Source organism: Octopus sinensis, linkage group LG13 (assembly GCF_006345805.1).
Source record: "Octopus sinensis linkage group LG13, ASM634580v1, whole genome shotgun sequence".
Taxonomy (NCBI): domain Eukaryota; kingdom Metazoa; phylum Mollusca; class Cephalopoda; order Octopoda; family Octopodidae; genus Octopus; species Octopus sinensis.
Genome location: NC_043009.1, coordinates 24,454,334 through 24,477,915, shown reverse-complemented (window position 1 = coordinate 24,477,915; position 23,582 = coordinate 24,454,334).

Sequence of the window (23,582 nt, the reverse complement as noted above, 5' to 3'; positions counted from 1 at the left end):
GAGGCAAGGAATCGAAGCACAATATGTGCAGCTGCTCAGAGAGGCAAATTCTGGATGCACCACCGACATAGCTCTACTGTCATCACCCATACGAGTGCCGGTCGAGAAGGGAGTGAAGCAAGGAGATACAAATCTCCCAAAACTTTTCACTGCATGTCTCGAACAGATCATCAGAGACATCGAATGGCAAGGTGGTGTCAACATCAATGCCGAGCTCCTCACTCACCTCCGTTTCGCTGACGACATCGTACTCATCGCTGAATACATGGATCAGCTTCAGACCATGCTGACGGAGCTCGACATCAAAAGTTCTGCAGTAGGTCTCAAGATGAACCGCATGAAATCAAAGTTCATGCGGTCAGACAACGTACCAACAGGTCGAATGGTGATCGGCAGTGATGAAATAGAGGGGTGAGAGAATATGTCTACCTGGGACAGGAAGTAAATATGTGCCGGGATATCAAAAAGGAGATCTCACGGAGAGTAAGGGCCGGATGGAAGGCGTTCAATGGCATAAGGGATGTGCTCAAGGGAAGGTTGGACAGGACCACCCGCGCCAACTTCATTAACAGTGCAGTTCTGCCTGCAATGTTATATGGTAGTGAAACATGGGCTACCACAAAGAGAGAAGAGCAAAGACTGGTAACGGCTCAAAGAGCCATGGAAAGGTCAATGCTTGGTATCTCGTTGAGAGAGCACATAAGTAGCAAGATCATCAGAAAGAAGTCCGGCGTGAGAGATGTCATCGCAGAGTATACACGCAGCAAGTATAGATGGGCTGGACACGTCGCTCGGTTCACCGATAATCGGTGGACGCACGCAGTTGTCGAGTGGTACCCAGAGTGACGATTTCAGGAGGACGATTGGGATCATGTGGATGAGAAAGGCGCGATCCAGAGAGGAGTGGATTGCGTTCTGTGACCAGCGGTGTCATATCGATCGGTACTATATAGATCGGAGGTGACGGCCCTGAAAAATACAGATGGAATACCGGTCAACGAGAAGAGCGAGATGGAAAAAGTTTGTGAAGACTTCTACAACAAGCTCTTTAAGTCTACCAGAAATGTCGGTCAAAGTGATCAAGTGATATATATATATATATATATATAATTATATATATATATATATATATATATATATATATATATATATATATATATTATATATTTGTATATATATATATATGTTATTTATATATATACTTATTAATTTGTATAAGCATATATATATACACGATGGGAAGACAGAATTAACCGCACTTTTGGCATAACATATCTTTATTATTGTCACACTGCCTTCTGCGCATATGTGCTTATAGTTGGTACTATTGTAGTCACGTAATCGAAGGTTGAGCCTCATCACGCCGTTTTTCATTCAAGCTTTAAAATGTAAGCGTGGCCGCTCCACTAGCAATATGCATCAAAGCAATACAAATTGCAGTGATCCGATTTCTCTAGTCAGAATGTGTGTCACCTGCTGAAATTCATCGGAGGCTTTTAGCACTATTAGTTAATGCTCCCAACGGTCTGGGCTGCAGTGTGTGGGCGTACATTTTCATGCAGCAAAAAAAAAACTCTCTTCAACATTAGGCCTCTGCGTTTGGTGCTAATTGCTGGCTTCAGTTTGTTATCCAGTAAACACTGTATCTTGCACTGTTAATCGTACGGGTTTTTTCAACAAGTTTTATTCAACAAAAACAATAGCAACATGTAACAAAAACATCTTTAAATGATCATGCTAGAAGATATTCACCATCTACTTCAATTACTGCTTCCCATTTGCTTGGCAGACGGTCAGACCGTCATTTAAAGATGTTTAGTTAAATATTGTTAGTGTTTTTGTTGAATAAAATTTGTTGAAAAAAAAGCTACAATAATTATGCACCAACTTAATATATATACTTTTCGTGATCTAGATAAATGTTTTGTCATATATTTTATTTTTTCTATATGGTATGATTGAAGCTTATCATTGTTTGAATTACATAATAGAGGTTTTTCTCTAATTTATATCTATATATATAAAACTCAACTTTTGAACTGCGCTATTTCTGTTCCGAAATTCATCTCGCAAGTGCAAAAATCGATAATGTGTTTTTTAGGCCTTATCCCATGCATTGAATAGTGAGCTTTACTCAGTCAGCTGTTTGACGTGAACTGTGTTCACCACGCGTGCAAGCATGCGTAAATTGCATGAAAAATAAAAAGTCAAGATATAAAAACGAATCGCCGTAAACATTGTAGAAATTCGGCAAAGAAATGAATTTTCGAGATGTAACATGGAGGGTTTTTTCGTATTAATCGTTTGGACTTTGTGAACACATACTAATTGTTTTCATAACATCTTTAACGCTCTGAATTAAATGTGACCATTTTGCGTTGAGTCTGCAGTTTGAATCACTTTAACCAAATTTTAGCAGGCCGGATTTTTGATCACCGCGATACATCGCCAGCGACTCCCTGAAACTCTCCCCTGAAATCCCCGTTGAGAAATCTCTATATATAAAACTCAACTTGTGTGTCTGTGTGTGTATCTGTGTGTGTGTCTGTGTGTTTAACTTTTGGATCTACCTAGTTTCATTATTAAGGATGGAAAGTAGTGTGTAGCAAATCTATATATATAAGGCTGAAGTTGTCTGTGTGTGGCAGGTTTGGTAGCCTTCAACTAACACTATCTCCTTCGAGACACTGCAGCGCAAGTTGAACAAAATTGAGAGTATGATAGAAGAAGGCTTGCTCTTCATTCTGAGGAAGATAAAATTCAAATCGGACCATGTTAAACACCAAAAATTATTTACATAAAAAAAATTGCTTTTTTTCTATGAAAATCCTTATTTTTAACGATTTTTGACTCCTGCGTCACCATTTTTCGGTGTATTTCAACTGGAAAAATGTTCACTTGAAAGAGAATAACAAGTTATATAATGCAAAATTTTTACTTTTCAAAAATTCCAATTGTAAAGGGTCGAAACAAACCCAAGCAACACCGGGTGATACTGCTGGTATATTATATATTCATATTGTGAAAATTTGTTTAATACTAAATTGAATTTTTCCCTGTGAGTTTGGAGTTATACTCCCTAATATCATATATATATATATATATGGCAAATATGCGTCACGATATATATATGTTGTAGTATTTTTCCAGATTTTGTAATGATTCGTCTCTTATTTTTTAATGTTTCATTAGACGGCGGTCGTGCTGGGGCACTCCTAGAATAATTCTAGTCGAACGAATCGACAACGGTACTTATTGTTTTATACCTGATGCTTATTCTGTTCTGGGGGCGCAATCTCATTAACACCGGCTGTCAAGCAAATGGGTGAACACACACACACAGAAGTAGACACATATGCGCTCACACGCTCACACAGCACCATTCGTGCACATACACACACACACACACACACACGGGCGTGCGCGCACACACACACTGACACACACAGATATATGCGCGTGTGTTTGTCTTACATACCACGGGCTTCTTTCAGTTTCCATCTATCAAATCCACTCAGAAGCCATAGGTCGCAGGAGAAGTCACTTGACCAAGGTGCCACGCAGTAGGACTGAATCCGGAACGATTTCCTTAGGAAGCAACCTTATTTCCAATCTGGTCACGCTTGCCCCATATATATATATATATATATATATATATATATATATATATATATATATATATGTATGTATGTATATCTATACATTTTAGATACAAACGCATATGTGTGTTGATTCTGTCTGTCGGCAAATATTTATATAAAAAACAAAGATATATATACATAAACACTTACGTATATTAATGCATGCAAGTATTATACGCGTGCCTTATTGTATAATATATGTGAGGAATCTCCGTTGAAATCTGGCTGCAATCTTTCCCTCACTAGCTTTTAAATCTACTGCAAAACGTCCATCAATCAAAGACTTAAAGCTGTTAAAATTTTGACAGATTTTACAGTTTTTTTTATAACGCCGGTACTTGTATTTAATCTGAACTGAATTAATGTGGATTAGTTATAATCTCATTATCTGGAAATTCAATTAGATCATATTGGAAAAAAAATGTCAACTCATATATATTGGAGAGAAAGAGAGTAAAAGATAGAGAAATAGAAGGAGAAACAGAGAGATAATGGGAGTGAGCGAGTAGGAGAGGAGATATATTGTTGCTAGAAAGTGAAACTTTTCAACATGGAAATGGAGAAACAAGAATTGATAGAGACAAAGCAAAATGCAGGGTGTAGGAGCGACACGATCGTATTCATGATGAAAATAAAATGAAAGGAGAGGACGCGAAGGAAAAAGAGAAGAAGAAGAAGAAGAAGAAGAAGAAGAAGAAGAAGAAGAAGAAGAAGAAGAAGAAGAAGAAGAAGAAGAAGAAGAAGAAGAAGAAGAAGAAGAAGAAGGACTACAACTGCAACAAGAACAAAGTAAGAAGATAGGGCGGAAAGAAGTGATGGAGGTGGAGAAGAAAATTGAAATAGAGATGATGAAGAAAATTTGCAGAGAAAAGAGAGGGAAATACCAAATAATAGGATGACGAAGAATAAACAATACTATTCATGACATCAGAGAGACTAAGCAGATGAGGAAGAAGAGGAGAACGGGTTAGAAGAGAATGGGAAGTAGTCGTAGTAGTAGTAGTAGTAGTAGTAGTAGTAGTAGTAGTAGTAGTAGTAGTAGTAGTAGTAAGAAGAAGAAGAGAAAGAAAGAAAAGAGAAATAATAATAATAATAATAATAATAATAATAATAATAATAATAATAATAATAATAATAATAATAATAATAGAAGAAGAAGAAGAAGAAGAAGAAGAGGATGCTTGTTTTTCTTTGCCAATATTTCAACCTGGGACAATAAAATAAAACCAGTAATATACTGCAAATACACCAAACGAATACATAGACCGTAGCCCTCCCTCCACGTCGCCACCTCTGCACATATTCGTGGTTTGATGGTCGGTTTAACAGGTATATGGATTGGTTATATGTAACAGATGTCTTCTGATAATGTCATGTTGTTTTGTTTGCCTTTTTTCCCCATTATATAAATGTTCAGCTTCATGAAAAGTGTTACTCTGTGACATTTAGAAAATATTGGGTTCTGCCGTGAATAAGGAAACGATCTGGTGTATCCCACCCCGCGCGCCAAAGAAAAAATATATATAATAATAGACTGAAATTCTTTAAATATTTCATACAGGTATATATTATATTTTAGTGCATTCGAAGACTTTATTGTGTAATGCATTATTTAAAGGCTTATGTTCCGTAATGATGTATGTGATAACCTTTTGGAAACCAGATTGCGATATTTCTCTATATTATCGTTCACATTTCAACTCTAAAGTTCATTACGCCATGGTATGAATTGATATCGTTATTGATCAATATCGCTGGAATTCTTGATTAAGCATTAGAATCGATTAGCATTTAGTACTTCGCCATATACTGTAATACACATCACCGAAACATTGTCGCGGTAATTGAGTTTCTTATAAAGATTAGTTTAGCTCTAGAAGCAAAAATTCGAGCAGAAATACTGTAAAATACAATTGCAGTGCGCTGTTGGAGGCTAAAGAGATGCCGTCCTAAGGCTGTTATGTAGCGCTCGTTAGTGTAACTATCTTTAGTGAGTTTGTCAATACTCATCAACGTGTTCGTTCTATACTATCATGCATGGCTGGTTAAAACCTGGAGGAAAATTCGAGGGGGGAGTGGAAGTAGAAGCAGTAGAGGTGTCGTTCTGTAGGATATATACAACACATCAACGATAATGGTTAAGCTTTGATGCTAATAATGATCAGTAAATTTCGTTAGCCTATAGCCGTAATTATTTTGAACATGGTGGCTCGGTCAATCAATAGATTCCTGGAGAATCCTGTAGTACGTTTGATAAAAGCCCTGGGGTTTTAGCAACAACAAGAATGACAAGAACAGCAGCAACAACGACAACAACAACACATTCATCAGTATTCTAAACAAAGTATGCTTCCTCTCATTGTTATAATGTACGTTTCGATATTTATTGTGATTCGTGCCATCGCGTTACAATCGTTCATCGTCTGAATTATAACAGGGTTCTATCCATTGTTTGTTCGGCATATTTTATCAACAGGGTCTTGATCGTCTTCAAAACTTTTCTTGGTTATGTCGTCAATGTATTTCACCAAATACCTAGTTGTATTCCTCCAAAATATATTTTCGTTCCCTCCATATATATACAAGCATATATCAAGAGACAATTTAATATCCTGAGTACCTATGTAAAGATGATTGATAGAGTACACGAATGTATATGTATCCCTTCATCCACCCATGCACACACACACACACACACACCACACACACACACACCACACACACACACACACACACACACACATATGTGTAGTGAACAGAATATACATACTGGGATTTAATTTACAAGATTTAAGCTTGTAACTTGATCAAGGTACATATATATATATATATATATATATAATATATATATATATATATATATATATATATATAATATATATATAGATATATATATATATATATATATATATAGGCTGTGATATAATTATAACATTTAGAATATGTAGGCGAGTGAATTTGACCAACGCTGAGTCGAGTATTATTCTTATTGAAAGACTTCGAACATTGATGTTTCACATAAGCAAGGACTGAAAAACAGCGTGCTGCTCACCCAAAATGCGTAAGATACTATTGCCATATACGCAGAATGCGGAAGATATAATTGCCATATATTAGGCAATAACAAATAGTATGACAGCGGTGATTTCATCAGCGTTTGAGATGTTTATCTAATGCAAACTGGAGAGCGTTGTAAATGCCCTGATTTTATCCTGTAAAACATTTCTTACGCTTTTAGGCTGAAAACTTTCATCTCTCCAGCGGATGTGTGATTCATGAAGAACGTGAAAAATAATAAATAAGTTAACCTATTAATGCCCAAGTTTTTTTCTTTTTCATTTAGTTTAAAATATTTTTAATACATCTTTATCTGATACTAAATTTATAAAAAAAAATTAGAAAATTATTTTTAAATCGCACAACGTGAGCTATTCAGCAACAGTACATTGTAGTAAAGATTTTTTACCACCATAACATGGCAGTCCTGGTTTAGGACGAATGATGCTGTAATTTAGCCCCAGGAGACATCGTCTCCAGCTGGCTATACGACACGATCTGTGTCCTTATATTTTCGAACAAAGGAAACTAGCACCCCCGACCCCGATGAAATAACCCGGAAATCGTGATACTCAGTTATTGTCTTGAGCTGAGTGGAGGTGCTAGCTTCTCTTGTTCGAAAATATAAAGTACACAGATCGTGCCGTATAGCCAGCTTGAAACGATGTCTCCGGGGTCTAAATTTCAACAACATTCGTCCTAAACTAGGACTGCCATGTTATGTTGGCAAACAATCTTTACTACACAAAATATAATTATTACAATGTTTGAAAGACACTCCAGTCTTGATGACTAACTAAAGATATCTCAGAAAAATACAGGTGTTGCAGAAATAGATGGATTATACTTCTGGTCCTAAAAAATGAACCAATGGGCGCTAATGGGTTAGTACAAAAAAACAAAAAGATCCCTTATCTTTTTTTTGAAAGAGCAATGACTTGGTGGAATCTTCAATACGTTGAACTAAATAAATTACCAAATTTAGTTACAAGTTTTCAGTTTCCGTGTTCAAATCCCATCCAGGTCAATTTACCATTAATTCTTTTTGGGTTTGATGAGATAAAAAACAGGTCAAGCTGTGAGGTAATAAATTCGTTTTGCAACCACTTGGCTTCAAGGTTCAGCCCAAAAGCGCGGCACAATGGGTAAGTATCTTTTACTATACACCCAGACCGATCACTAACTTCTGATTGAATTTGCCTGGTAGAAAGTGTGAGGAAACCACTCATATATATTGCAGGTATATGTGTGTGTGTCTCTTTACCCAACAAAGTTTGACAACAGGTAGTGGTTTCTTTACGTTTCCATACCTTAGCGGTTCGGCCAAAGATATTTATGGAATAAATACCAAATTTAATACATTGAATTGCAGTCATTCTGGGACAGCACCTTGAAGGATTTTAGTCAAATAAATCGACCCGGTATTTATATTCTTAAAGTCTGGGACTTACTCTATCGCTTATCAAGCGATTGTGAGAGACAAACACAAAGGCACACTTACGTTGATACATCTTTTTGTCTGTCTGCCTATCTATCTATCTATCTATCTATCTATCTATCTATCTATCTAAAATATAAATTAGAGATAAACCCACTATTACGCAATTCAAACAATGACAGACATAAACCAAAACATAAATAACAATTAAAATATATTTTGTATAAAATATATAACTAAATCTCAAAAAGGATAAAAATGAATAATCAATATATAATAAGTAAAAAAAACTACGTACGTTTTATGTTTTGGTTTATGTCTATCATTGTTTGAATTGCATAATAGTGGTTTTATCTCTAATTTATATTTTATATATTATATTGTGAAATTCGATTTGATACTAAATTGAATTTTTCTTTGTAAGTTTGGAGTTATACTCCCTAATATTATATATATTTCTTTACTACCCACAACGGGCTAAACACAGAAGTGACAAACAAGGACACACAAACAGATTAAATCGATTATATCGACCCCAGTGCGTAACTGGTACTTATCTAATCGACCCCGAAATGATGAAAGGCAAAGTCGACCTCGGCGGAATTTGAACTCAGAATGTAACGGCAGACGAAATACTGCTAAGCATTTCGTCCGGCTTGCTAACGTTTCTGCCAGCTTGCCGCCTTAATATATATATATATTTATATCATCTGCCTATCATCTTTCTATCTATCTATCTATCTATCTATATCTATCTATCTATCTATCTATCTATCTATCTATCTATCTATCTATCTATCCATGACTAACTTCCAGCTTCTTTCTACTAAATTCACTCAGAAAGCTTCGGCTGACACGAGTTTAAAGAAGACGGCCCAGATGCTACGCAGTGGAACTGAAGGGGGAAACATGTGGTTGAGAAGCGAACTTATTACCTTACATCCATAGTATTTAAATTCGAGCGACAATTAGTTTCCTTTTGTGAAAAATACAATAAACTGATAAGCACGTGCAGAATGCCTTTCAGATTCAAATATACAAGATGAGGAAAACCAAATTAAAAGAGATAACACGATATTCTTCAGCAAAAACAGACAAAAAATTACAACACAAAAAAGACATAAGACGTTGGTCTTCGAGAAAACGCGAGAAAGGACGAGAGGTAAGTAAAAGCAAAACTGGGAATGGGAAAGAATAAATACAAGAACAAGAAAACAGCAAATTAAGTGTTACGTCCCTTTGCCCGTTCAAATCAGAATAAACAAGTTTGGCGTAAATTATTCAATTTATAATAAAATACGACGGATTTCCAAACAATTTCCGTCAACCAAATTCAGCCATAAGACATTCGTTGATTGAGTAGTATATTAGAAGACACTGGCCCAAGGTGGTATTTAGTAGTAGTGAACTCGAAACCACGGAGATTTGTTTCGTACTTTTGGCTATCATATCGGTTTTAAATTTTGGTACAAGGCCAGCAATTTCGGGGGAAATCATAAGTGGATCACATGGACACCAGTGTTCAACTGGTACTGGTTTTACCGACTTCGAAAGGATGAAAGGCAAAGATGACCATGATGGAATTTGAACTTAGAATGTAAGGTCGGGCTAAACGCCGCTAACCGCCTTCTCCCTGCGTGGTAACGATTATGTTAGTTCGCCGCATTTTTTTCCGGCTATCATGCCGGTTTCAAATTTTGGTACAATGGAAACCGTGCCGAGTGTAGGTGGTAAGGCGGCTGCATGGATCTAAGTGCTCAACTCTGAAAGGATGAAAGACAAAGACGACCCTCAGTGGAATTTGACTTCAGAACGTAAAGAAGTACGAGATGCCGCTAATCATTCTGCCCGGTGTGCTAACCATTCTGCCAGCTTGCCGCCCAGCTTTCGGCTATCATATTGACGTACGGTTCTTGTTACAGGGCTTTCAGAATATAACTAAGAATATAACTGATTTGAGACATTTAGAGAAGGAGAACTGAATTTCTAGTTTCTGAAATGTTATTTTTCCGAATGAACTTGATTCCCAATATTACGAAAAATAAACAAACAAATAAATGAGAGAAAAAGAAAGAAGAAATGGGAAAAAAGACACATCTTAATCCCAGCTCAATTTGTCTTTGTTTTATATTTCTTTATTTAATTTATTTTTATTTCCATCTCTATATCAGGAAGATAGAGGTTATCTATCAAATTTGCTGCAGGCTTTTACTATCAACGTCTCCCTTAATGATTTGGAGTATAATATTTTCCTCCATTAGATCAATATTAACCCTGAAGGTCACATATGTTCAAGACGACATTAAACTATCTTTTACTTGACAATGCACAAACACACATACACTGACATACAAAGGAACATCACATTATGCATATACATACATACACACATATAAGTATGTATGTATATATTATGTATTTATACATATACATCTGTATTAGTATCTATCATAAATGTATATGTATATATGATACACATTCACAGTCTATATATATATATATATATATTATAATATATATATATATATATATATTATATATATATATATATATATAAACGTCTTCAGTATCAACAAAAATATTCAACTCTAGATGGAATTATATATATTGTTTTATGTGTTTCCAGTATCTCAATTTATTTTCATTTATTTCTTCTTATCGTTGTTCCTGTTGCTGCTGCAGTTACTGCGATTGTTGTTGTTGTTGTTGTTGTTGTTGTTGTTGTTCTTCTTCTTCTTCTTCTTCTTCTTCTTCTTCTTCTTCTTCTTCTTCTTCTTCTTCTTCTTCCAGTACCTGTTCTTGTCAATGTTTTTGCCTCAGCTTTTCGCAAATGATTTTACGTTTGGTTTCTGAAGTCATTTTTTAAACTTCATCATTCAATTTCTTCCTGCGATCTAATTTCAGCATTTCTGCAAAACTATTACCATTTCTTTTCATCGTTCTATAATGTCTTGATATTCACTGTAGACCGTTCATCGAGACACCAGCAGTCAAACAATATCACAATAAATAGTTACTTCTTGTACTGTATGCTAACTTTTATCTAATCACGTAACAAACAGCAGTTAATCAGTAAAGACTAAAAAAAAGAGTAATTAATGTGTGATATCACTAACCGATTACATATTTCCTTCTTTTTGTGTGTGTGTATGTGTGTATGTGTGTGCACATATATATATGTGTGTGTGTGTGTATATATATATATATATATATATATATATATAGGCGTAGGAGTGGCTGTGTGGTAAGTAGCTTGCTTACGAACCACATGGTTCTGGGTTCAGTCCCACTGCGTGGCATCTTGGGTAATTGTCTTCTACTATAGCCTCGGGCCGACCAAAGCCTTGTGAGTGGATTTGGTAGACGGAAACTGAAAGAAGCCCGTCGTATATATGTATATATATGTATGTGTGTGTGTTTGTGTGTCTGTGTTTGTTTTCCCAACATCGCTTGACAACCGATGCTGGTGTGTTTACGTCCCCGTCACTTAGCGGTTCGGCAAAATATCCCGATAGAATAAGTACTAGGCTTACAAAGAATAAGTCCTGGGATCGATTTGCTCGACTAAAGGCGGTGCTCCAGCATGGCCACAGTCAAATGACTGAAACAAGTAAAAACAGTATATATATATATATATATATATATATACAAAATAAGAAAATGGAGAAATACATCGAAATCAAATATCAATTACCAGATAATACTCAATCACATACTTTATTAAACCACCACATAAGAAAGTATAAGGTTAAACATAATAATGTAGAACAAAACAGTGTACATAAAGGAGTGTACATAAAAGAGTAATGTTATACAATAAGTAGAATATGTATAAGGGAATGTAAATATAAGTACATATAAATATAAATATAGACTACATCTTACAGCTGTTTCGGCCATGTAGATAAGTATGTCTCATTTTACTTATATTAGCCATTTATGGTAGGTCAATATGTAGTTATAAATGAGACATTTACAAAATTATCCTAAGGCCTCTTCGGAGATATTTGAGCTCAGAAAATGTAACGGAAATGAATGCCGCAATCATTTTCTCCGGCGCGACAACAATTCTGCAAGCACAGTGCCTTACATGCTTCAAATATATAAAATGAACTAAGAGAAATAGGATTCAAATGAGTCAGTCGCCTTGAATTTGTTTATTATTAAATATTTATATTATATTTTGTTAATTGAGGATTATAACCTCATTATGGTTCAGTGTAAAGTATTTATTATGTAACAATATGTAAAATAACTTCGCATTGATTGGCTTATACTATTTCAAGTTGATAATTTCAATGCAGAATAGATGAGATATGACGCAACCCGTACACACACACGCACACACACCACACACACACACACACACACACACACACACACACACACACACACACACACACACATATATATATATACTTAAAATTTGGGATATATATTCTGTAAATACTTCCGTCTAGCAATCTCATAGAAACATTTTGTCGTATAAATACAGGTAGAACTAATTCAATACCTAGTTTTATGATATTAATTAAATGAATGAGTTAAAAACCGGGTTTAAAACGGACAATTGAGAATAACGTTAAAGTTAGTTTCTGTGTGAATTGTTCTAAAGACTTATTAATTATAGCATCACCGCGTTTATTGTTAGTAATAATTAGTATTAATTTTATTGATGCAATGTAATTTTATTTTATCATTATATCAAGTTTAAATTTTCATGTATGTGATTTAATTGAGCGTCGTTCCATTAGATTAGTATTTACGTACGTAATACTGTTATGGCGTTAAATTGGGTGTGAAGTGAATATGTAATTGGCAAATGCGTAATGATCCTTCGTGAAGTGCTTCTATAGGTTTTATTTTACTCGTTTACATAAACATTAACGTAATGCAGAAGCGTTTAGTTAAGCCATGTGTAGATTATACAAATTCGATATGATCTTTAGGATATGGTATATCGATGAAAATACTATTTTCTACTCTTGGCAAAAGGGCCGAAATTTTAAAGGAAGGGGGCTGTCGATTAGATAGATTCCAGTATGCATCTGGTACAGAATTTATCGACTACGAAAGGATGAAAAGCAAAGTTGACCTTGACGGAATTTGAACTCAGAATATAAAGACAGACGAAATACCTATTTTTTACTACCCACAAGGGGCTAAACACAGAGAGGACAAACAAGAACAGACAAACGGATTAAGTCGATTATATCGACCCCAGTGCGTAACTGGTACTTCTTTAATCGACCCCGAAAGGATGAAAGGCAAAGTCGACCTTGGCGGAATTTGAACTCAGAACGTAACGGCAGGTATTTCGTCTGCTTTTACGTTCTGAGTTCAAATTCCGCCGAGGTCGATTTTGCCTTTCATTCGATTAAATAAGTACCAGTTACGCGCTGGAGTCGATCTAATCGCCTTAATCACTTTTTCTGTTCTTGTTTGTCTCTTCTATGTTTAGCCCCCTGTCGGCAATACAGAAATAAACATTTTAAGTCTGTAAGACGGTGAGCTGGCAGAAACGTTAGCACGCCGGGCGAAATGCATAGCCGTATTTCGTCTGCTGCTACGTTCTGAGTCCAAATTCCGCCGAGGTCGACTTTGCCTTTCATCCTTTCGGGGTCGATAAATTAAGTCCCAGTTACACATTGAGGTCGATAAAATCGACTTAATCCGTTAGTCTGTCCTCATTTGTCCCCTCTGTGTTTAGCCCCTTGGGGGTAGTGAAGAAATAAGTATTTTGACTGCTGTTACGTTCTGAGTTCAGATTCTGTCGAGGCTGACTTTGCCTTTCATCCTTTCGGGGTCGATTAAATAAGTAGCAGTTACTTACTGAAGTCGGTCCTTGTTTCTCCTCTCATGCATAAGGAATGAAACTAAGAGGAGGTATGGCTCCTCAAATACACCAAACCATGTGATGAACTATTCCTTACTGTATCGACCTCGAAATGATAAAAGGCAAACTCGACCTCAATTGGATTTGAAATCTGAATCTAACGAAGTGGAAGATATATGACTACGCATCTTTTCCAGTGCGGAAGAGATTCAGGCGACTCGATACCTTCACTCAGCTTAAATATTGGTTTCCAATTCAGGCACAAGGCCAGCAAGTTCGAAGGAGGGCCTACGTCGATTACATCGACCCCAGTGATCAACTAATACTTATTTTATCTATTGAAACTTGGGAGGTCTATTATGCCGGTAATAATAAGGACACGCAGTGCGTGTGTTTATTATTACCCGAATAATGCCCCTCCCAAAGCTCAATAGTATTTCTTGCAACACACAAATTCACATCAAGAATATTGCAACCAAATCAAATACTAACTATATATATATTATATAATATAATATAATATATATTATATATATATATATATATATATATGTATACATACAAACACATTATATAAAGATATTCTTCACCTTATGTTACGATGGTTTTCATAGAATGGTTAAATATTCCTCAATGATGTATTGCATCATATAATTTACATAACCAGATCATTTCATTAGACATCTATGTGAAACTGACTGATGTATTGCGTTGCAGATCATCGTTATGATAAAATACATTCTTTAGCAAATAAAGAAACATTCAACTGAATGGTTCGTAACCCAATGTTAACAATGTTGCAATTTGTATTCTTCTACGATATATTTTACACTGTGAAAACTTATCAGGGTAGTTACGTACAATGGATTTACAGTGTGTTTCATGTCATAAATTAACTAGTAAATATTGGCTTGTTTCTTTCCTCGATTATTCTTCCGAATCTCTTTTGGCCAATTTTAGTCCGGCGTGACTTATCTGGATTGTTTAAGTACCTACTACTTGACATACATACTTACATATATACATACACACACATACATAAATTCATTCATCATCCATCCATCCATCCTTTTATACATACATATATGTTTATATATATGTTTATGTGTGTGTGCGCGCGTGTGTCTGTGTGTATATTTGTGCGTGTGTTTATGTATGTACATGTATCCGTAACCGATATTCAGCCTACCAGAGATACTATCAGCCACTACGTTTATCAACATTTCAGCCCTTCTTATATCACCCTCCATCTGTCCATCCATCCATCCATCCATCCGTCCATCCATCCATCCATCCATCCATCCATCCCTTCCTCCATCCATCCATCCATCCATCCATCCATCCATCCATTCATCCAGCCATCCATCCATCCCTTCCTCCACCCATCCATCTATCGAATCATACTTTATCCGTCTCCTCCTACAAACAGACAAACAGACAGACAACTAATCTCTCCATTTTTGCCACGGACCAGCCAGCAAGCCAGCCATCTAGCCAGCCAACCTGACAGCCAGCCAGCCTGCCTGCCAGTTAGCCAACCAGCCAGTCCAGATAAAGTCTACCATAACAAGACAGTCGTTCGGAATGTAAGATGTTGCAAGCGAGGTTTAGGGTAGGTTCGGTAAGCGAAGACGAACGAAGCAAATTACAGCTGCTCAGCATTACTTGTCAAAATCCAAATGAACTTTTGGACTGCATTCTTCAGTCAATTTAACGTTTCTTCGTAGGGAATACATTACAAAATATATTTACCCCCGCAAGAAAAATAAGTACATTTCGCTTTTCGAAGGTTCTTTATTATTTTGTTTTTAAATGTCTATTCTTCTCATTTTATTTATTTATTTATTTTGGGTGTTTTTTTGTTTGTTCTCAAATGTTTTGTTATATTTTATTTTTGTTTTGTTGTTGTATCTTAGTTTACTTTCATGATTGGCGTTGGAAGAGTGAGATGAGGGACGATGATGAGTAGATTACGATGGTAGATGTAGATGAGGAAGGAGGTGAAGAGGAGGGAGTGAGAGTTAATATAGCGATATGTGTGCGTATATATATATATATATATATATATATATATATATATATATATGCATGTATGTTGTATGTATGTATACGCGCACGTATATACTGTTGAATACTTACACATTCACACATAGACATACGCATACACATATTTAATATATACATAACTACATGTATATACACACATATGCGTGTGTGTGTGTGTATGTATACGCTCACGCACGTTCACACACGTAGTGTCTATGTATATTATCTATCTGCAAGTTTATATACGTATATAATTCCCTGTATATACGAATGTATATATATATATATATATATATATATATATATATATATATATATATATACATATATATTTGCATACATATATGTGTATGTATGTATGTGTATATATATATAATATATCATTGCGACACAAAAACTCTCTCTCTCTCTCTCTATTTATCTGTCGCTCTTTCAATATATATAGGTGTTTGTGTGTGTGTGATGCGTGTGTGTTTAAATAATTATATTGTATATCTATATCTATCTATCTATCTATCTATCTATCTATCTATCTATCTATCTATCTATCTATTCTCTATATATATGTATATATATATATATATACATATACATGCATACGCATGCTTGCATCACGCACATACTCACACACACATACGAGCACACAGATACACACGTGTACACACACGCACACACACATACAGATGCACACACACATACACACACACACACACACACATATATATGTACATATATATATATATATATTTATATTTATATACATACATACACAAGTGAAAGAGAGTCGGTAGACAGTGGGAGATGGAAGGTGTTTGGAGCGGGAAAAGATTTCTCGGATGGAGTTGATGTCAAAATATCGAGTTGTTGGTTGGTGGGAGTGATGGATGGAAACACGTTACTTCCAAAGCAAAGTGTAAATTATAGAATATTATTATACAAGTGAGAGTTAATATTATTATTGATTCCTGTCGGTGAGGCAGAAAGCCAATTTCTTTCTTTGTATTTGGTTCGTGGTTTCTACTGGAAGATATTTATAATCGATTGAATCGACCACAAAATATTACTGGTATAAGCTTTATTCTAGAAGAATCAGCGAAACTGATAGGTTTAAAATACTGAAAGCCAAATAAGGTTCAGAAGGATTTCTTCTGCGAATTTTCCTTAGTGAAGTAAAAAGTTGGAAAATATCCACTGCGCGTGGCTGTGTGGTAAGAAGTTTGCTGCTGCACCACATGTTTCCGGGTTCAGTCTTGTTGGGTGGTACCTTGGACAAGTATCTTCTACTACAGTCCCGTGGCAACCAAAGCCTTGTGTGTGGATTTGGTAGACGGAAACTGAAAAAAGCCCGTCCTATATCTATCTATCTATCTATCCTTCAAACGGGAAGGAAGAGCTATTTTTATCATACTTGTGGCTATGGCGAAAGAACGTATCTGAAAGGATTAGAGACAAACACTTTCCTCTCTGGTCAATCTCTCATCAACTTCTTCAAGTATCACTTGAAGAGGAAAGTGAGAGTAGAGAGGCAAGTTTTGTCTAGTGAATGTTTTAAAAAAAGATGGGTGAATGTAGCAAGGATGGCACGTATGAATGACGAAGCCACCTTGACTATGATCCTATGAACCATAAAAATTAATACAGAGAGTTGCTTATTTGCAAAAAAAAAAAAGAAATATAACATGTGACTTCATTGACCGAGGTTACCGTGGTCTTTTCCGTAGGCTTTTCTTTCCACGGGTAAACCTCACCTGTCCTCCCCTTTACACTTCATATTGACATTTCTGAGATAACGATCCATATTATTCATTTTTTATTTTTTATTTTAATTTCCCCCCCCCTTTTTTTAACCCCTCCCTTTTTTTTGTCCTTTTTTCTTTCCTTTTACGATCCCTTTTGATCGAAAACCACCACTCCTCTTTTTTTTTACCCCCAAAAGAAAAGCTCTACCTTGTAATTTGTACTATCTGTGTGCAGCCCTGTGTGGCTAATAAAGAAACATATCTATCTATCCATCTATCTATCTATCTATCTATCTGTCTGTCTGTCTATCTATCTATCTATCTATCTATCTATCTATCTATCTATCTATCTATCTATTATCTATCTATCTATATATATATATAATATATATATATACATGTATATATATATATATATATATATATATTATATATATATTATACTTTATTTTAGCAGCAGAAAATTCAACAAAATCTGTTACTCTGAGTTTCTCGTTGCCGTTCATCAGACAGTTTTTGCTAGAAAAAACTGCTAGCAAAAACTGTCTGATGAACGGCAACGAGAAACTCAGAGTAACAGATTTTGTTGATTTTCTGCTGCTTAAAATAAAATTATTACTCTACCACTGGTATTTGAGTACTCTTTTTTCCACCTTGTTTCACATTTATGTGTTTACTCCGGTATATATATATATATATATATTATATATATATATATATATATATATATATATATAAAGTGTGTGTTTGTGCGTCTGTGTGTCTGAGTTTGTCCCCACCACGATTGACAACAGGTGTTGTTATGCTTATTTTTCCTTGTACCTTAGCTGTCCGTTAAAAGAACAGATGGAATAAGTACCAGGCTCTCAAAACGTAAGTGCCGAGGTCGAGTCATTCGAGTAAAAATCTTTAAGGTGACGCGCCAGCATGACCGCTGTCTATTGATTGAAACAAGTGAAAGATAAAAAAGAAAAATGGCTGATAATTATTCTAGGCGCAGTCAGTCGTAGCTGTGTGGTTAAGAGGTTAACTTTGCGAACACGTTGTGTCAGGTTCAATTCCACTGCAGTAGATAAAATAAAGTACCAGTTCACTAATTGGGTGGGCGGAGCCATATATCTTTGATTATTCCCCGAAGACCCCGCCCTTGAAACATGTGACTTTATAACCAGTGCACAGCTGAGAAACTTAAATTAAATGTTCCTAATGTGTTGTGAACTCTAAAACTATAATGATCCCAAGTATAGCGAAACATGTGACAGCCAATGTGCGATGAGTTGGCCGTCGGACAAAATGCGTAACGTCATTTTTTCCGGCTTTTCGTTCTGTGCCCAGTTGAGGACGAGTTTTCCTTTTATTTTCACTCATGATCCTTAAAATAAAGCAGCTGCAAATAACAGGACCAATATAATCTACTTGCCGCCTCCTCTCAAATATACTGGGTCTTGGACCCTGCAACAAACCGCCATCTCGTTCAGATGCATATTGTGAAGTCAGTTACTTGTGCGCCATGTAAATTGGTTATGAATACTCGACTTCAAAATAATACTAATACTACTACTACTACTAATAATAATGATAAATAAAATTTAAAAATCACATTATTTAGTGTGCAAAAATATGGTAAGATATAATTGAGATTAATTTAAAAGTCAATTACTCATTGGGAAAGTGTGTAGGCCGGCATGAATCGAATTATACATGTGTTAATGACACGGATCCATCATATCAATAATAATAATAACAATAATAATAATAATAATAATAATAATAATAATAATAATAATAATAATAATACTGATGATAATGATGATAATGATGATGATAATGATGATGATGATTATAATAATAATAACACTGATGATGATGCTACTATTACTACTACTACTACTACTACTACTACTACTACTACTACTACTACTGATGATGATAATAAGCACTATGGCATCATTCCTTTTCCGAAAAGAACTGCGTGCTTAAAGATAGTCGGTAGGGGAAGGATGAGACTGCAAAAATATCGACTGAAAGGAGCATGCGTTAATGGAAAAAAAAGGGTATCCGGTTTCGGTGAAAAGGAAAGAAATATCATTATCAATAGGCAAAACTTTTGAAAGCGATAACTTGTCTTCCACGATTTAACGCGGCTATTAAGTATAGTAAAAGATGGATATATTATTAAAGGTAGGTAACATAACGTAAATCAACTTTTACTTCACGGTTGACTTGTAAAATGTTTGCGGAGAATGGAGATGAGATAACGTGTTTAGTAGAAACAGTACATTGTTTTAGGGAAGGTATTGGTGGGTGGGAATTACGATTAAAAGATGGATGTAGTTTAAGTAATGTAAAAAGAAAAGATAGCGTAATGTATTGGACTACAAGAACAAGATAAGAAAACCATAAAACAAATAGGAAGGGTTTCAATATGGCGTAGAGCGAAGAAAGATAAGATAAATGAAAATAATATGAAGTCACTTTTTAAGAAAGAAATACTTCAGAAGATAAAGTTAATATTTTCATTAAATGAGACTGAGAGCATTAACATGTACCGCCTTGTTAGAGTTGACGCTAAGTCTCAAGCATATCACGATCCACCAAATATATGATCAAAATAAATCCAACAATGACCACCACATTTGGTTAAAAATATATGTATAGAAGTTTATTCATTTATGTATTTCTTTAGTTATTGTTATTGTTATTGAAACGCATAGCAGGCAAACCATTTGAAAAATGTGCATTATACACGTGTCCTAATGGTTTTAATAATTTATTTCAGAACAAAGTTGAAACCAGTTTGATAAGTGCTAACGCACGAGATTCTTGGCACTTGACTCACTCTGAAACTTCTGCTGACGTTGATGATGCCAATATACGCATATGCATATGTTTAAGTGTGTGCGTGCGCGTCTATATATATGCATGTATTTATACATTTACATGAGTACGTATTTATAGCAACCTTCTCTAATGCATCTTCTTTTATAAAATGCTAACATGTTAAGGCATGATCTGGGCGAGATATTGAATCCTTTGTAGATTCAACGATCATTTAAAGGCATTCACTTTACAAGAATATTTCTTTTGAGGCAAAGTTTTCTAATAATCCTAATGTGATTACAGAAGGCAAATACAAGCTAAGACGTCGAACAATTCGAAATGTAAACCCCGCAGGTGAACATTTGATACTAACTAGAAGGAAGGGTTGTTGGAGCTGAAAATAGACATGAAACTTATGGCTATAGACATATGTGATGGGCAAAATATATAAAAGATATACCTGCAAACTAAGACGAAGCAGAGTTCTTTGCGCGCATGTGCAACGCGTAAGTAAAGTTTAGATAACATTTCGCTATTTTCCAATACATTCCAAAAACAGTCTGTAGAATCAGCTGCCAACATGATTAATGTCTCGCCCATTTGATAGGTAAGAACAGTCAGTAAGTTATATCAGAATGAATATAATATAAGGCAAGAAAGTGTAGCAGAGATTGACCGATTAGAATTTTTGTAGGAAATATATATTGAGAAAGTTACGAGGTGAGTGCTGAAAGTTTCCTGGCTTTGGGTAAAAGAAAATACAAGAGGATAAATTAATTACGATTTTATTCAACATATTCCACTCTCAGATTCACACACTACAGCGGTCCTTCAGTTTTTCTAAGGTCTGTAAAAGAACTCGAAAGGTTGGGCCTCCAACCAGGTCTTTCGCGATACCTTTAAAGTCACGAAATTTTCAGTACTCCCTCATATATATATATATATATATATATATTAGCCATGATAGATCGGTAGCCACTACACATATTTTTTTCTCTCCTTGTTTCTTTCTATGTTCCTTTCTGTCGAAGAGCGTAGGCTCGAAACGTTAAAGACTTTTTCAATTCCCGAGCGTTATACTAATACACTACTTGTCTTCATCTTTTGTTTTTTCGTGAATTATCCTTGTATATACTATATATTATATATATAATATATATATATTATATATATATAATATATATATTATATATATAAACGAGTAGCTGCTGAAAAGTTCCTGGCTCTGGGTAAAATAAAACACACGATGACCAGTTAATTATGATTTTATTCAACGTATGCCCCTCTCTGATTCACACATGTATTGCTGCTGTCCTTCCATTTATGCTGAGCCCTGTAAGATAACTCGAAGGTTAGGACTCCAGCCAGGCCTTTCACGACACCCTTAAAGCCAGGAACTTTTCAGCACCACTCCTATATGTGTTCTGATGATATGTGGTATGGAATTTAAAACGAGGCACAGGACTCGACAAAGACAGACGTTCTGTTGGAATATCGTTCAACTAATAAAATATCTTACAATCGAATCGCACTCTTCGTCTTGACTATTATTATTATTATTGAGTGAGAGAGCAGTTCATGCCATCAAAGTGACACTGGGGTAAAATATACGAAGCCCAATATACCCATCATGACTACCCGTCTGATAAAGGTACACCAGGCACATGCATCACAACCATATGTGCGCGACATGGTGATCTCATATCAAGATAAACAGCACATGACCTTGCAGGTGGGCCCCAGTTAGAATTTTCTTCAGGTTGAGTAGCCCATCCTGCTCAAAAGGTCCCTGAATAAGGGTTGCTTTAGGATGTTGAACGAAACACCTATGTTTCCAGAGGTGAACCATTCAAACTCCAAAGAATCCCTCTCAACACATGGCCATGATGCTCCCCCACTACTTCTGCTCGTGATCAGAGATGCACATATCGTCAGCCACTAAGGGACATGCTCAACTGGTTAAGGTCAAACTATTGACAAGCAAATCTGTGGTATTGAGCAGAATATTTGCTGTAGCCCATCTTTTATACCAAGACAAAACAATGTACATGATAACACTTCCAATCAGTCAAGATCAGAAGCCATGAGAGCCACTGCCTGGTACTGCATCAGGGCATTTATTATTATTATTATTATTATTATTATTATTATTATTATTATTATTATTATTATTATTATTGCGTAAGAACGCAGCGCATGGCACCAAAGCAACACTGGGGTTGCAATATACGAAGCCCAAACTACCCATCGTTACTACCCGTCTGTTAGGGTTACACCAGGCACCTGTATGACGACCATATGTGTGCGACATGGTCATCTTATATCAAAATAAGCAGCACATTAGGTTGTGCCTCTGCTAGAATGTTCTTTACGTCGAGTAGCCCATCTCGCTGAAAAGGTCCCTAAAAAAGGTTTGTTTAACGATGATGAACGAAGGAACCATGTCTCAAGAAGTGAATTATTCAATTCCCAAAGAATTCCTCTCAACATATGGCTATTAAGCTCCCTTTCTTTCTTCTGTTCGTGTTCAGAGATGCATATATCGTCAGCCACTAAGAAACTTGTCCAACTAGTTGAGGTCAAGCAACTGACAAGCAAATTTGTGGTGTTGAGCAGAGTATTTACTGTAGCACAGTTTTATCTACAAGACAAAACATGTAAAAGCCATAAGAGTCACTGCCTGGTCATGCATCAAGGACCTTTCTTCTATCTTTCTGTCTTTCGTTTGTTCTCTTTCTCCTTCTTCTTCTTCTTCTCCTTCTTCTCCTCCTCCTCCTCCTCCTTCTTCTTCTTCTTCTTCTTCTTCTTCTTCTTCTTCTTCTTCTTCTTCTTCGCCTTCTTCTTCTTCTTTTTCTTCTTCTTCTTCTTCTACTTCTCCTCCTTCTCCTCCTTCTCCTCCTCCTCCTCCTCGTCATCCTTCTCATCGTCATCGTCTTCTATCACTTCTTTCATTACCATCGATACCATTAGATACGCTCTACCACTACACTGATGTACGATCACAT